Source organism: Mandrillus leucophaeus, unplaced genomic scaffold, assembly GCF_000951045.1.
Source record: "Mandrillus leucophaeus isolate KB7577 unplaced genomic scaffold, Mleu.le_1.0 Scaffold852, whole genome shotgun sequence".
NCBI lineage: Eukaryota > Metazoa > Chordata > Mammalia > Primates > Cercopithecidae > Mandrillus > Mandrillus leucophaeus.
The window spans coordinates 52994-65055 of NW_012109275.1; the positions used below are offsets into that span (position 1 = coordinate 52994).

Genomic DNA, 12062 nt, shown 5'->3' on the forward strand with positions numbered 1-12062 from the left:
CTGCGCGCTCAGCTGGGAAGCGGGCGCCCTGGGACCCGGTCCAGCCTAGCTGCAGACCTCCAGGGCCTCCAGTCGCGAACCCCGGTCCCAACACCCTCAGCCGCAGGCAGCATCGCCCCTGCGAAGCGACTCGGGGAACCGCGGAAAAATGCACTCTAGCAACTTCACAACTCGCGCCTTTCCCCTGCCGGGAAAGCTGTTGTATATATTCTTAGGATTTTTAGCCCGAAATCTGCATCTAAGGGGCTTTGGGCTGCGCGGGGCTGGAGTTCCGCACATCTCCCTTGGGAGTCGGCCACTCCCACGCACCGTTAGGTGTTATTATTCATCAGTAGTAATAATAGTAACAGCCGACTCGGGCTGGCGCAGACATGCCCAGGAGCGGGGCTGCTGAGCAGGTGGCCGGTCCCGAGGCTGCTCTGTTTTCCTTTTGGTGGGGGGGGTGGTGGGGTTGGAGAGGAGATGAGGAGATGAGCTGAGCTGTGCGGTGTTTGAAAGAGGAGAGGTCCAGGTGGGGAAGGTTCTGGATTATCCGTTAACCTCGGTGAGGTGGGGATTATAAGGCCTTGAATGGGAACTTCATGGCCAGGTGTGCATAAAATGAGCTTGACTCAGTTGTTACTACTAATGAACTAATGAATACTAGTGCCAGGCACGTGGATTATCTCTAAATTGTTCCAGTAGTCTACGAAGGAGGTTCCACATCCCCATTCTATAGATGGGAAAGGCGAGATTCAGGTTTAAGTGACCTGGCCAAGGTGACGCCTGAATTTAGGGTCTGTCTCAGCTCCTGACCCACTGTCCTGTTTCTTGTGCTCCGCTGACCATTTGGGAACCAATAATCCATTGTCGCTGTTGCTTCCAAGGAGGATTCAGAACCGAAGTTTGTATACTGATTACTTCTTATTCTGGAGGTGGCACATAGAGATAGGGAGAGATTATTGGGTGAACAAGAACGTTTTATAGAATCAGATTTTCCATTTTTTGGCCAGAAGTCAGTTTAATGAAAAAAGCTAATTAGTAATTTTCAGAGGGGACGTAAAATGACTAGCAATGCAGAATTCTGTGAAATGGTGGCTTATTGTCTTCGTTTCCCTTTGCCAAGAGTTAATTTTGCTTTGGCTTTTGAAGCTGTTGTGTGGTGTAGTGGAAAGAAGACTGGCTTTGGAGACATTGGGAATTTTGCAGGTCTTAAGCGATGAAAGAAATATAGAAGATTATCTAGCCCAGCTTTTGTGCAGGCAAGTTTTTTTTAACTTGTAATTCTTATTAAGATAATTGTATATTTACATGCAGTTTAAGAATTAATACAGGGGCCAGGTGTGAGCTCACGCCTGTAATCCCAGCACTTTGGGAGGCTGAAGCAGGCAGATCTCTTGAGCACAGGACCAACCTGGGCAACAAAGGAAAACACAGTCTCTACAAAAAATGCAAAATTTAGGAAGGCGTGGTGACTCACACCTGTAGTCCCAGCTACTTGGGAGGCTGAGTTGGGGAGGACTGCTTGAGCCTGGAAGGTTGAGACTGCAGTGAGTTGAGATTGCAACACTGCACTCCAGCCTGGGTGGCAGAGCCAAACCCTGTGTAAATAATAAACAGAAAAGGACTAATGGAGGGAGATCCAGCATACGCTTTATCCAGTTTCTCCCAGTGGTAACATTTTGCAAAACAGTAATACATTATCACAACAGTATATATTGATACAGGCCACAGATCAGAGTGTCCTCATTTTATTTGTACTTGTGTGTGTGCACATGCATGAGAGCACGAATGTATTTCTGTACAGTTTTCTCACATGTAGGTTCATATATCCACCACCAATCAAGGGACTGAACAGTTCATCATAAGGATTCCCTCATTCTGTCTTTATAGCCCCACCCACCTCCCCCCATCATGCTCTCCCTTGTCCGCAATCCCTGGAGCACTATTCTCCATTTCTAAAATGTTGTCATTTAAAAAATGTTATACTGATGGAGTCGTACACAGTGTAACCTTTTGGAGTTGTTTTTTTCACCAAGTATAATTTCCTGGAGTTTTATCCAGTGTTATGTGTACTATATCAACAGTACATTCCTTTTTGCTGTTATTTCATGGTGTGGACATAACACAGTTTAACCCTTTGTTTAACCACAGATTAACTACATTGAACCATTTACCCATAGTTCAAAGGACATTTGGGTTGCTCCCAGTCTTTGGCTATTACAAATAAAGATGTTGTAAACATTTGTGTGCAGGTTTTTGTGTGAACATACATTTTCATTTCTCTAAATGCCCGAGAGTACAATTGCTGGGTCAAACAGTAATTGCATGTTTAGTTTTATAAGATACTGCAGGCAAAATTTTTGCCATCCTGATTTACGGATAAGGTTTGTTGCTTGCTGCCTGTGAGAACTGAGAGGTCAAAATAGGCTTGAGTTTCTTCATCTGTAAAATGGGGCTGCAGGTAGCACTAGCATCATTAGGGTTCAGGTGAGGAATGGATGAGTCCATCCATGAAAGGCGTTTAGGACAGTGCCTGGCGCATGAGACAGCCGAAGCATGGGATGGGGAAGATCACCATGTGATATGGTTTGGCTCTGTCCCCACCAAGATCTCAATTTGAATTGTATCTCCCAGAATTCCCACGTATTGTGGGAAGGACCCAGGGGGAGGTAATTAAATTATGGCGGACGGTCTTTCCTGTGCTATTCTCATGATAGTGCTAAGTCTCATGAGATCTGATGGTTTTATCAGGGGTTTCTGCTTTTACTTCTTCCTCATTTTTCTCTTGCTGCCGCCACGTAAGAAGTGTCTTTCACCTCCTGCCATGATTCTGAGGCCTCCCCAGCCATGTGGAACTGTAAGTCCAAGTAAACCTCTTTTTCTTCCCAGTCCCAGGTGTATGTCTTTATTAGCAGCTTGAAAATGGACTAATACAGTAAATTGGTAGCAGTAGAGTGGGGTGTTGCTGAAAAGACACCTGAAAATGGTGAAGTGACTTTGGAACTGGGTAACAGGCAGAGGTTGGAACAGTTTGGAGGACTCAGAAGACAAGAAAATGGGGAAAAGTTTGGAGCCTCCTAGAGACTTGTTGAATGGCTTTGCAAAAATACTGATAGTGATATGAACAATAAGGTCCAGGCTGAGGTCTCAGATGCAGATGAGGAACTTGTTGGGAACTGGAGCAAAGGTAACTTTTGTTATGTTTTAGCAAAGAGATTGGCAGCATTTTGCCCCACCCTGGAGATTTGTGGAACTTTACATTTCTAAGCAGCAAAGCATTCAAGAAGTGACTTGGGTGCTATTAAAGGCATTCAGTTTTAAAGGGGAAACAGCATCAAAGCTCTGAAAATTTGCAGCCTGACAATGCAGTAGAAAAGAAAAACCATTTTTTGAGGGGAACTTCAAGCTACCTGCAGAAATTTGCATAAGTAGCAAAGAGCCTAATGTTGATTCCCAAGACCGTGGGGAAAATGTCTCTAGGCCACGTCAGAGACCTTCATGGCAGTCTCTCCCATTACATGCCTGGAGGCCCAGGAGGGAAAAGTGGTTTAGTGGGCCGGGCCCAGGGTCCCCATGCTGTGTACCCTGTGTCCCAGCTGTTCCAGGTTTGACTGAAAGAGGCCAAGGTAGAGCTTGGGCTGTGGCTTTAGAGGGTGGAAGCCCCAAGCCTTGGCAGCTTCCAGATTGTGTTGAGCCTACGGGTGTACAGAAGTCAAGAATTGAGTTTGGGAACCTCTGTCTAGATTTCAGAAGATGTATGGAAACACCTGGATGCCCAGGCAAAAGTTTGCTGCAGGGATGGGGCCCTCATGTAGAACCTCTGCCAGGGCATTGCGGAAAGGAAATGTGGGGTGGGAGCCCCCACACAGAGTCTCTACTGGGGCGCTGCCTAGTGGAGCTGTGAGAAGAGGGCCACTCTCCTCCAGACCCCAGAATAGTAGATCCACCGACAGCTTGCACTGTGCACCTGGAGAAGCCATAGACACTCGATGCCAGTCGGTGAAAGCAGCTGGGAGGGAGTCTGTACCCTGCAAAGCCACAGGGGCAAAGCTGCCCAAGACCATGGGAACCCACCTCTTGCATCAGCGTGACCTGGATGTCACGCTGATACAGGATACATAAACATTCACACGTCCAAAAATCCCAAGTTAAAAAAGGAAAAAGGAAAACATTCCAGTTGAGGGACTTTGACAAAGTATATAACCAGTACTTCTCAAAACTGTAGGTCATCAAAAACAGGGAAGAGTCTGAGAAACTGTTTTAGCCTAAAGAATCCGAACAGACATTACAACTAAATGTAGTCCTTGTAGAGACCTGGAGTCAAAAGAGATCATTTTGGAGCTTTAAAATTTGACTGCCTGGCTGACTTTTGGACATGCATGGGGCCCGTAACCCCTTTGTTTTGGCCAATTTCTCCCATTTGGAATGGCTGTATTTACCCAATACCTGTACTCCCATTGTGTCTAGGAAGTAACCAGCTTGCTTTTGATTTTACAGGTTCATAGGCGGAAGGGACTTATCTTGTCTCAGATGAGACTTTGGACTGTGGACTTTTGGGTTAGTGCTGAAATGAGTTAAGACTTTGGGGTACTGTTGAGAAGGCATGATTGGTTTTGAAATGTGAGGACATGAGATTGGAGGGACAAGAGCGGAATGATATGGTTTGATTGTGTCCCCACCAAAATCTCAACTTGAATGGCGTCTCCCAGATTTCCCACGTGTTGTGGGAGGAACCCAGGGGGAGGTAATCGAATCATGGGCGCTGATCTTTCCCATGCTATTCTCATGATAGTAAATAAGTCTCATGAGATCTGATAGGTTTATCAGGGGTTTCCACTTTTGCTGCTGCTTCATTTTTCTGTTGCTGCCGCTATGTAAGAAGTGTCTTTCACCTCCCGCCATGGTTCTGAGGCCTCCCCAGCCATGTGGAACTGTAAGTCCAATTAAACCTCTTTTTCTTCCCAGTCTGGAGTATGTCTTTATCAGCAGGTGAAAACGGATGAATACACCATGGGACCAGATTTTGGACTTCGGTGTGTGACAGTCCAAGGAGGACTTTGGAGTATGACAGCCATGTTACTTTCCTCTCTGACCTTAGTTTCCTCCATTGCAATATGGAATTAATGTGGAGATTTTTAGTGTGTGCTTGGCACCCAGCAGAATCTCAGTAGATAGCAGCTATTATTAATTATGAAATAATTGTCAGCCTTAGCACATTTGGTAAGAGGTGGAGGTGGGTTATTTAGCTCTAGAGTCTGGGTCTCCTTGTGATTAGGGCAGTGCCATAACTAGCTTTGTGGCCTTGAGCAAGTCACCTAATCCCTCCTGGCTTTGGTTTCTGTCTCTGTAAAATGAGGCCACTGCACTGAATAACATCTAAGTCTTTTTAAGTGTTAGAAGTATTCAAGTGTTAGAGGTACAGGATTCGGCGGACCCTATCTCCTCTTCATGCCCGCAGCACAAATGCATGTGGTCCCTATTACCCCTGAGAATGTGGGGGCATTCATGAGGCTTTTTCTTCTTTGTCTTGTCCAGGACTGCACCATTCCTTCTCCCCTCTTTTTGAAGTCTGTGTGAATTTATGTACCTAGCTTGAGTTCATCCAACAAGCATTTATTAAGCACCCAGCAGTGAGTTTGACAGCTGCTGGTTCACAGTCGGATGAGTCTGATAGGGAGGGTTCAACAGTGGCTGAGTTATTGCCTGTGGAGAGCTGGGGACCAGTGTTGCATGGATGGGGATTCTGGTAAACAGATGAATGACAGTTTACCTCCTGGGAGGCAAGCAACGAGGCCCAGGGGCTCAGGGATGCAGGAAATGTGTCTCTGAGGCTGACCCTTGAGCTGTGTCTTTTAGGAAGGCGCTGTCAGAAGAAATACTGATGAATTCATTTAAAACATATAGATCTCCCCACCGCCAGTTGCAAGAGGACAAAATAATTTTATTTTCTCACTTTCTGTGGCCACTTGATCTCTTTCCTTCATCCAAATAATCTGTTTAGGTGTCTTCCCTTTGAAGGGCTCCCAGACTGAAGCCTGCACAGGGGAAGAGTGCTTTTTAAAGCTTTGTTTTACCCTTTCTCTTACATCCTTCTTGTCATTTTAATTAAAAAGTTTTTTTAAAAACTTTATTTTTTAGATCAGCTTTAGATTTACAGAAAAATTACATAGTGTCTATACACCCTACAGCCATTTCTCTTATTAATCTCTCACATTACTATATTTGTCCCAATTAATGAACCAATACTGATACGTTATTTGTAGTTTACTCAGATTTCCTTAGTATTTACCTACCCTCCTTTTTTTCTTCCAGGATGCCATCCAGGATAGCACACTACATTTAGTTGTCATGTCTGTTCGGCTTCTTTAGGCTATAACAGTTTCTCAGACTTTTCCCTGTTTTTGATGACCTTGACAGTTTTGAGGAGTACTGATTACATACTTTGTAGAAAGTCCCTCACTTGGAATGTTTTCCTTTTTTCCTTTTTTAACTTGGGATTTTTGGACATGTGAATGTTTGTGCATCCTGTATCAAACTCAACTCAAAAAAAAAAAGGCTTCTTTATATTTTTAGGAAAAGAAATACTGGTTTAAACTTCTAGCAAAAACGTCAGCTGCTGCGGTTTCCCCCTAGAGCAGTGGTTCTCAATGGGAGTTGGAGGGGGCAGTTTTGTCCCTCAAGGGATATTTGGCAATGCCTGGAGACCTTTTTGTCACAACTTGGGGGAAAAGGGGTGCTGCTGGCCTCTAGAGGCCAGGGTTGCTGCTAAACATCCTACAGTGCACAGGCAATATCCCATAACAGAATTATCTGGCCTCAAATGTTGGTAGTGCCAAGGTTGAGAATCCTCATTCTAAAATGATTCTAAGAAATCTTTGTGTGATTATAATTGAAAGGGCTGGATATACTTGTGTGTGTTCTCTTGTCTGTTGTGCTTTTATGTTGCATGTATCTTCTTTGAACTCAAGCTCTGGCCTTCCAGGTGTGCTCGTCAGATACTTGGCCTGTCCTGTTAGGTACAGAATGGAAGCCTTCGTACTCCTCCAAGATGGGTCGCTCCAACCTTATGTTTTGTTAGTCTCATGGATTTTTTTTTTTCATTAGAATTAATCTTGGAGCCTGGTTTATTTAGAACGTTTCACTACTTGGCTGGGGTTATAGACTGTATTGAGTTGTGGAAAGAAGTATGAGGATTAGTTAGAAGCTTTTATAGGGTGTTGAAAGATTTATTCAAAGTTCTGGGTGGAGACCATTTACTAACCAGTCAAAAATTATTTACTGTATTCAGTGAGGACTGTGTCTACATGATGATGTAACTTAGCATGTATAAAATAAGCATAAGACATAAGGATAATAATCATTCTATATAATATATAATATTAAATACAGTAAATAGTAATAGTAAGCATAAATTCCTCAAGGAACTGCATTGGGTTAAAGACACTCTTGAGATAATTTTAAAATTAAACCAATTATTTCTCAGACTGTTTCACAGTCTTTTGAGAGATGTAGTTAAAGAGATGTAGAAAATACACGTTAAAGAAGCTTCTTTGTAGCTGGGCTTTTCAGAGCTAGCTTTGGAGCCAGTGAGTCAGAGCCTTTAAAATGAATGAATCTCCAAAATGAGTGACGGGGGGAAGTAGGTTTAGTGCTTCCCAAGTAAATTTGCGGAGGCCCCTTTTTGAGGTGATAACTCTATTTTGAGGCTCTACGGAATATACTTGGGAAGTTATAATACTGTGCCTAATAAGAACATATGTTAATAATACTGAAAGATGCTTCCTTATACAACCAGAAATGTGTTTTTTCTATGCAGCAGGGATATAGAGTAATGGAGTCATAGGACCCTCCCAGAATCTGGAGAAAGCTGTTTTGTCTTTATAAAATGACACATTTGCACTATTACATATAATACTTGAGCACACACAAACGATTTTGTGTATAATTTCAGGGGATTCCAGGGGCATCTTAGTGTCTTCTGATGACCCAGTGCTCATTTAGTTCTTCTGTTACTCTTTAGGAAAGTTTGAAGGATTGAGCTGTTATGCTCAATGATCCTTATGGAGGCAGAGCTCAGCATGGAGACTGTTTTCTAGATTTAAATTTGCTGCTGGGGTCAAGAAGCCTGCCTGGAATAATGATATTTTTTGGCCTGACTTTTGCTGCTGAGTGTTATGGTTTTCTGTAACTGTCATGGAGGTGGCTGACTGATCTACCAGTTGAAATCTAGAGTTCGTTTTCCCATTTCATTAGGGTATAAATTCTGGGCAGGGTAAAGAGGAAGTGAAAAGAAAATACTTTTTTTTTTTTTTTTTTGCCATCTTTTGAAGGTAAGTCAAATTAAAAAATTCAGTAGTCTTCAAACTGGCACATCGGAATCACCTGGGAAGCTTGTTTAAAAATGGAAATTCTGAGGCTCTAACCCTGGAGATTCTGATTCCTAAAATATGGAGGTAAGGCTCAGGAATCTACATTTTTACAGACTGAGTTTAGAAACCAATCTTTTATTGAACTCTTAAAGACATGTGGAAACAGATATCCCCTAACCTTCAAGAGTTCTTTTGTACTTTGGCTTTCAGAAATCTGGCAGACTAGATAGTCTAAAAACCTTTTTGTATAGAATACCCACATGCTGAAAAAAATACAAAGGACCTTCTCTTGAAGTTATAACTGAACTCTGAGAAACTGGAGAAATCTCAAGGACTAACAATGAAGAGGAAGCCGAGGCCAGGTGTGATGGCTCAGGCCTGTCATCCCAGAGCTTTGGGAAGCTGAGGTGGGCATATCACTTGGGGACAGGAGTTTGAGACCAGCCTGGGCAACATGGTGAAACCCTGTCTCTACTAAAAATACAAAAATTGGCTGGGTGAGATGGCATGAGCCTATAATCCCAGCCACTTGGAATGCCGAGGCATGATAATTGGCTTGAACCCACGAGGTGAAGGTTGCAGTGAGCTGAGATCACACCACTGTACTACAGCCTGAGTAACAGATCGGGATTCTGTCTCCAAAAAAAAAAAAAAAAAAAAAGAAGAGGAAGCTGAAACCAGAATGATGACCAGCCTTGAAAGTGTGACCGTTCTGGGAACATTTGTTGCCTGCTGGGAGGGAAGACTAGGCATTGGGCACGCGCACATGCGCGCGCGCTCTCTCTCTCTCTGTCTGTCTGTCAGACGGAGACTCTCCTGTAAACCTGGTGGCCATGGAGTGCTTCCTTCCATGCAGGGAGACAACAGAGAAACTTGTCTGTTTTAGTCTTTGCTCTAAGTATGTTTTCTGTGTGTTCGAGGGCAGGTTTTGGAAGTCTCCCATGACCTTGTAATCATAGGGTTGTCCTCACATGGATTTGGGTTTGAATTTATTCTTCTTATATTGTCTGACAATCTGTATGAGTCCATTCTTACATTGCTATGAAGAAATACCCAAGACTGGGTAATTTATAAAGAAAAGTGGTTTAATTGACTCACAGTTCAGCATGGCTGGGGAGGCCTTGGGAAACTTAGAATTGTGGCAGAAGGCACTTCTTCACAGGGCATCAGGAGAGAGAATGAGTGCCAGCAGGGGAAATGCCAGATGCCTATAAAACCATCAGATCTCTTGAGGTTCGCTCATTATCACAAGAACAGCATGGGGGAAGCTGCCTCCATGATTCAGTTACCTCTTCCTGCCCTTGACACATGGGGGTTATGGGGATTACAATTCAAGGTGAGATTTGGGTGGACACAGAGCCAAACCATATCACAAATCCAACTGAGAAACTGAGTGATAGTGATCTGGAACTCCTGGTAGAAGTCAATGCAAACTCTCTGGATAAATAGACCTTAAGCCCAGGCCTCCCAGGATTCTCAAGATTAGATCTGAGCTTACAATCCAAAATTTAAAAATACACAAATAAGCCACCATAAGGGAGAACCAGCAGAATCAGCAGACAGCACAATTAGTATGAGGAGGACTTAAGATACTAGAATTATTAGGTAAAGAATATATGTGGTGCTACCTAAGAATGTTTGAAACTTTTGGAGAAATAAGATGAAATGGAAAATGTGAGCAGAAAATAAGAAGCTACTAAAATGATCAGGCAGGTTTTAAAAAGAACCAAAGAGAAATTTTAGAAATTAAAGTTTTAATCTTTAAAATTAAAACTTTTGGTGGAATGGTTTTAACTTTCAGATTGGAAAAAGAAGAAAAAAGAATTAATGGTCTGGGCGATAACTCTGAGAACATTATCCAGAGATAAGATAATCAGAGATGGATATTATGAAAGCAGTTGACAGACTGATAGTGTGAGATGTCAAACATATGTCTAATTGGAGTTCCAGCAGGAGACATTGGAAAATGGGGGAGAGAAAATATTCAAAGAAAAAATTGCTGAAAAATTTCCAAAACAAATGAAAGACAGAATCCTCAAACTTAGAATGCAAAGCAAATCCCAAGCAGGATGAATAAGAAGTAATATATACAAAAGACAAAGAGAAGACCATAAAAGTAGCCAAAAAGACCCAAAGGCATAGTAGTTAAGAATATAGACCACGGAGCAAGCATACCTGGGATCAAATCCTAACTTCATCATTTATAAGCCATGTGACCTTGGGCAAATGATGTCTATGTGTGTCAGTTTCCTTATATGTAAAAAGGGGCTAACAATAATACCTGTCTCTGAGGATTGGTAGGTTTAAATGAGTTAATGTACGTAAAGTTTTTAAAATAGTGCCTGTTGCGTAGTATGTGCCTTGTAAATGTCAACCACGATTATTGATGGTATTATTACCACAAAGGACTGGGAGACTGATAGACTTTTGAACAGTGGTAGCAGACCCTTCAAGACAGTAGATCACTTCAAAGTCTGACAGAAAAATGTCAGTTTAGAATTGTGTATCTAGTTCAATCATCATTTAAGAAAGAATGTGAAGACACTTTTTTTTTTTTTTAATTAAAAGCTAAGAGCTTTACCATCAAGGAACTCACTAAAGGAACTTCTAAAGGATGTATATGTGTCAGGAAAAAAAAATTTTCCAAAGGTCTTAGATGCAAGTGAAAATGGAGAAAAAAGAAATTGGTAGACAAGTGAATAAATCTAAACAAATATTGACAATGTTGAAATCAATCCAAAAGTGGGTAGGAGAGAAGGTAAAAGACACAGAAAAAGCAAGAAATAGTATAGAATGTGATGGGGAAAATAATTCCAAATATATGAATTATCATGATAACCTCAGATTAAAAGATTGTCAGATCAGATACAAGAAACAGTCCAACTGGATGCTGTTTATAAGAGATATACTCCAAAACAAAGATGTAGAAAGGTTGAGTTTAATAGAATGGGAAAAGATACCTTGGGTAAATGGTCACCAAAGAAAACCAGCAAGTTATTAATATCAGACAAATATTGAAATGATGTTAAAGGGAAATACTATTAACTGTAAGAAAGGTTGCAAACCACAGTTCATGGGCCAGTTGTAGCCTGGTGTCTCTTTTTGTATGTTAAGTTTTATTGGAATATAGCCACACCCATTTGTTTCTGGTTCTCCTGGATGTTAGAGGTGAGTAGTTGCAACAGAGACTATGCAGATCCCCAAATATTTAACTGGCCCTTTATAGAAAACGTGTTATCTGCTGAACTAGAACTACAGAAATATACCTACATGGGTGACTCTCACAAGAATAATTTTGAGTAAAAAGAAAAAAGTTGCAGATATCTACCAATTATAAAAGGTTTTTAAAACACATAAAAATACTATAGATTACTTGTAGGGACACACATGTATGTGGTAAAAGTCTAGAGGAATGCAGGAGAGGCCGGGTGTAGTAGCTCACGCTTGTAATCCCAGCACTTTGGAAGGCTGAGGTGGGTGGATCACTTGAGGCCAGGAGTTGAATACCAGCCTGGCCAGCATGGTGAAACCCCATCTCTACTAAAAATACAAAAATTAGCCGGGCATGGTGGTGCATACCTGTAATCCCAGCTACTCGGGAGGCCAAGGCAGGAAGATCACTTGAACCTGGGTAGCGGGGTGTTGCAGCGAGCTGAGATCATGCCACTACACTCCAGCCTGGACAACAGAGTGAGACTCCGTCTCCAAAAA

At 42.3% G+C, this 12062-nt stretch overlaps 1 protein-coding gene across 1 annotated transcript in view; it reads left to right on the forward strand.

Moving 5' to 3' along the window:
• Positions 1–4834: 4834 nt before the first annotated feature.
• The window catches only part of NT5DC3 (5'-nucleotidase domain containing 3), a 65793-nt gene continuing 58565 nt past the window's right edge, over positions 4835–12062 (forward strand). Inside the window, exon 1 of the mRNA XM_011968647.1 lies at positions 4835–4915. The gene's annotated coding sequence lies outside the window, so the exon portion shown is untranslated. The remainder of the gene's footprint in view (positions 4916–12062) is intronic.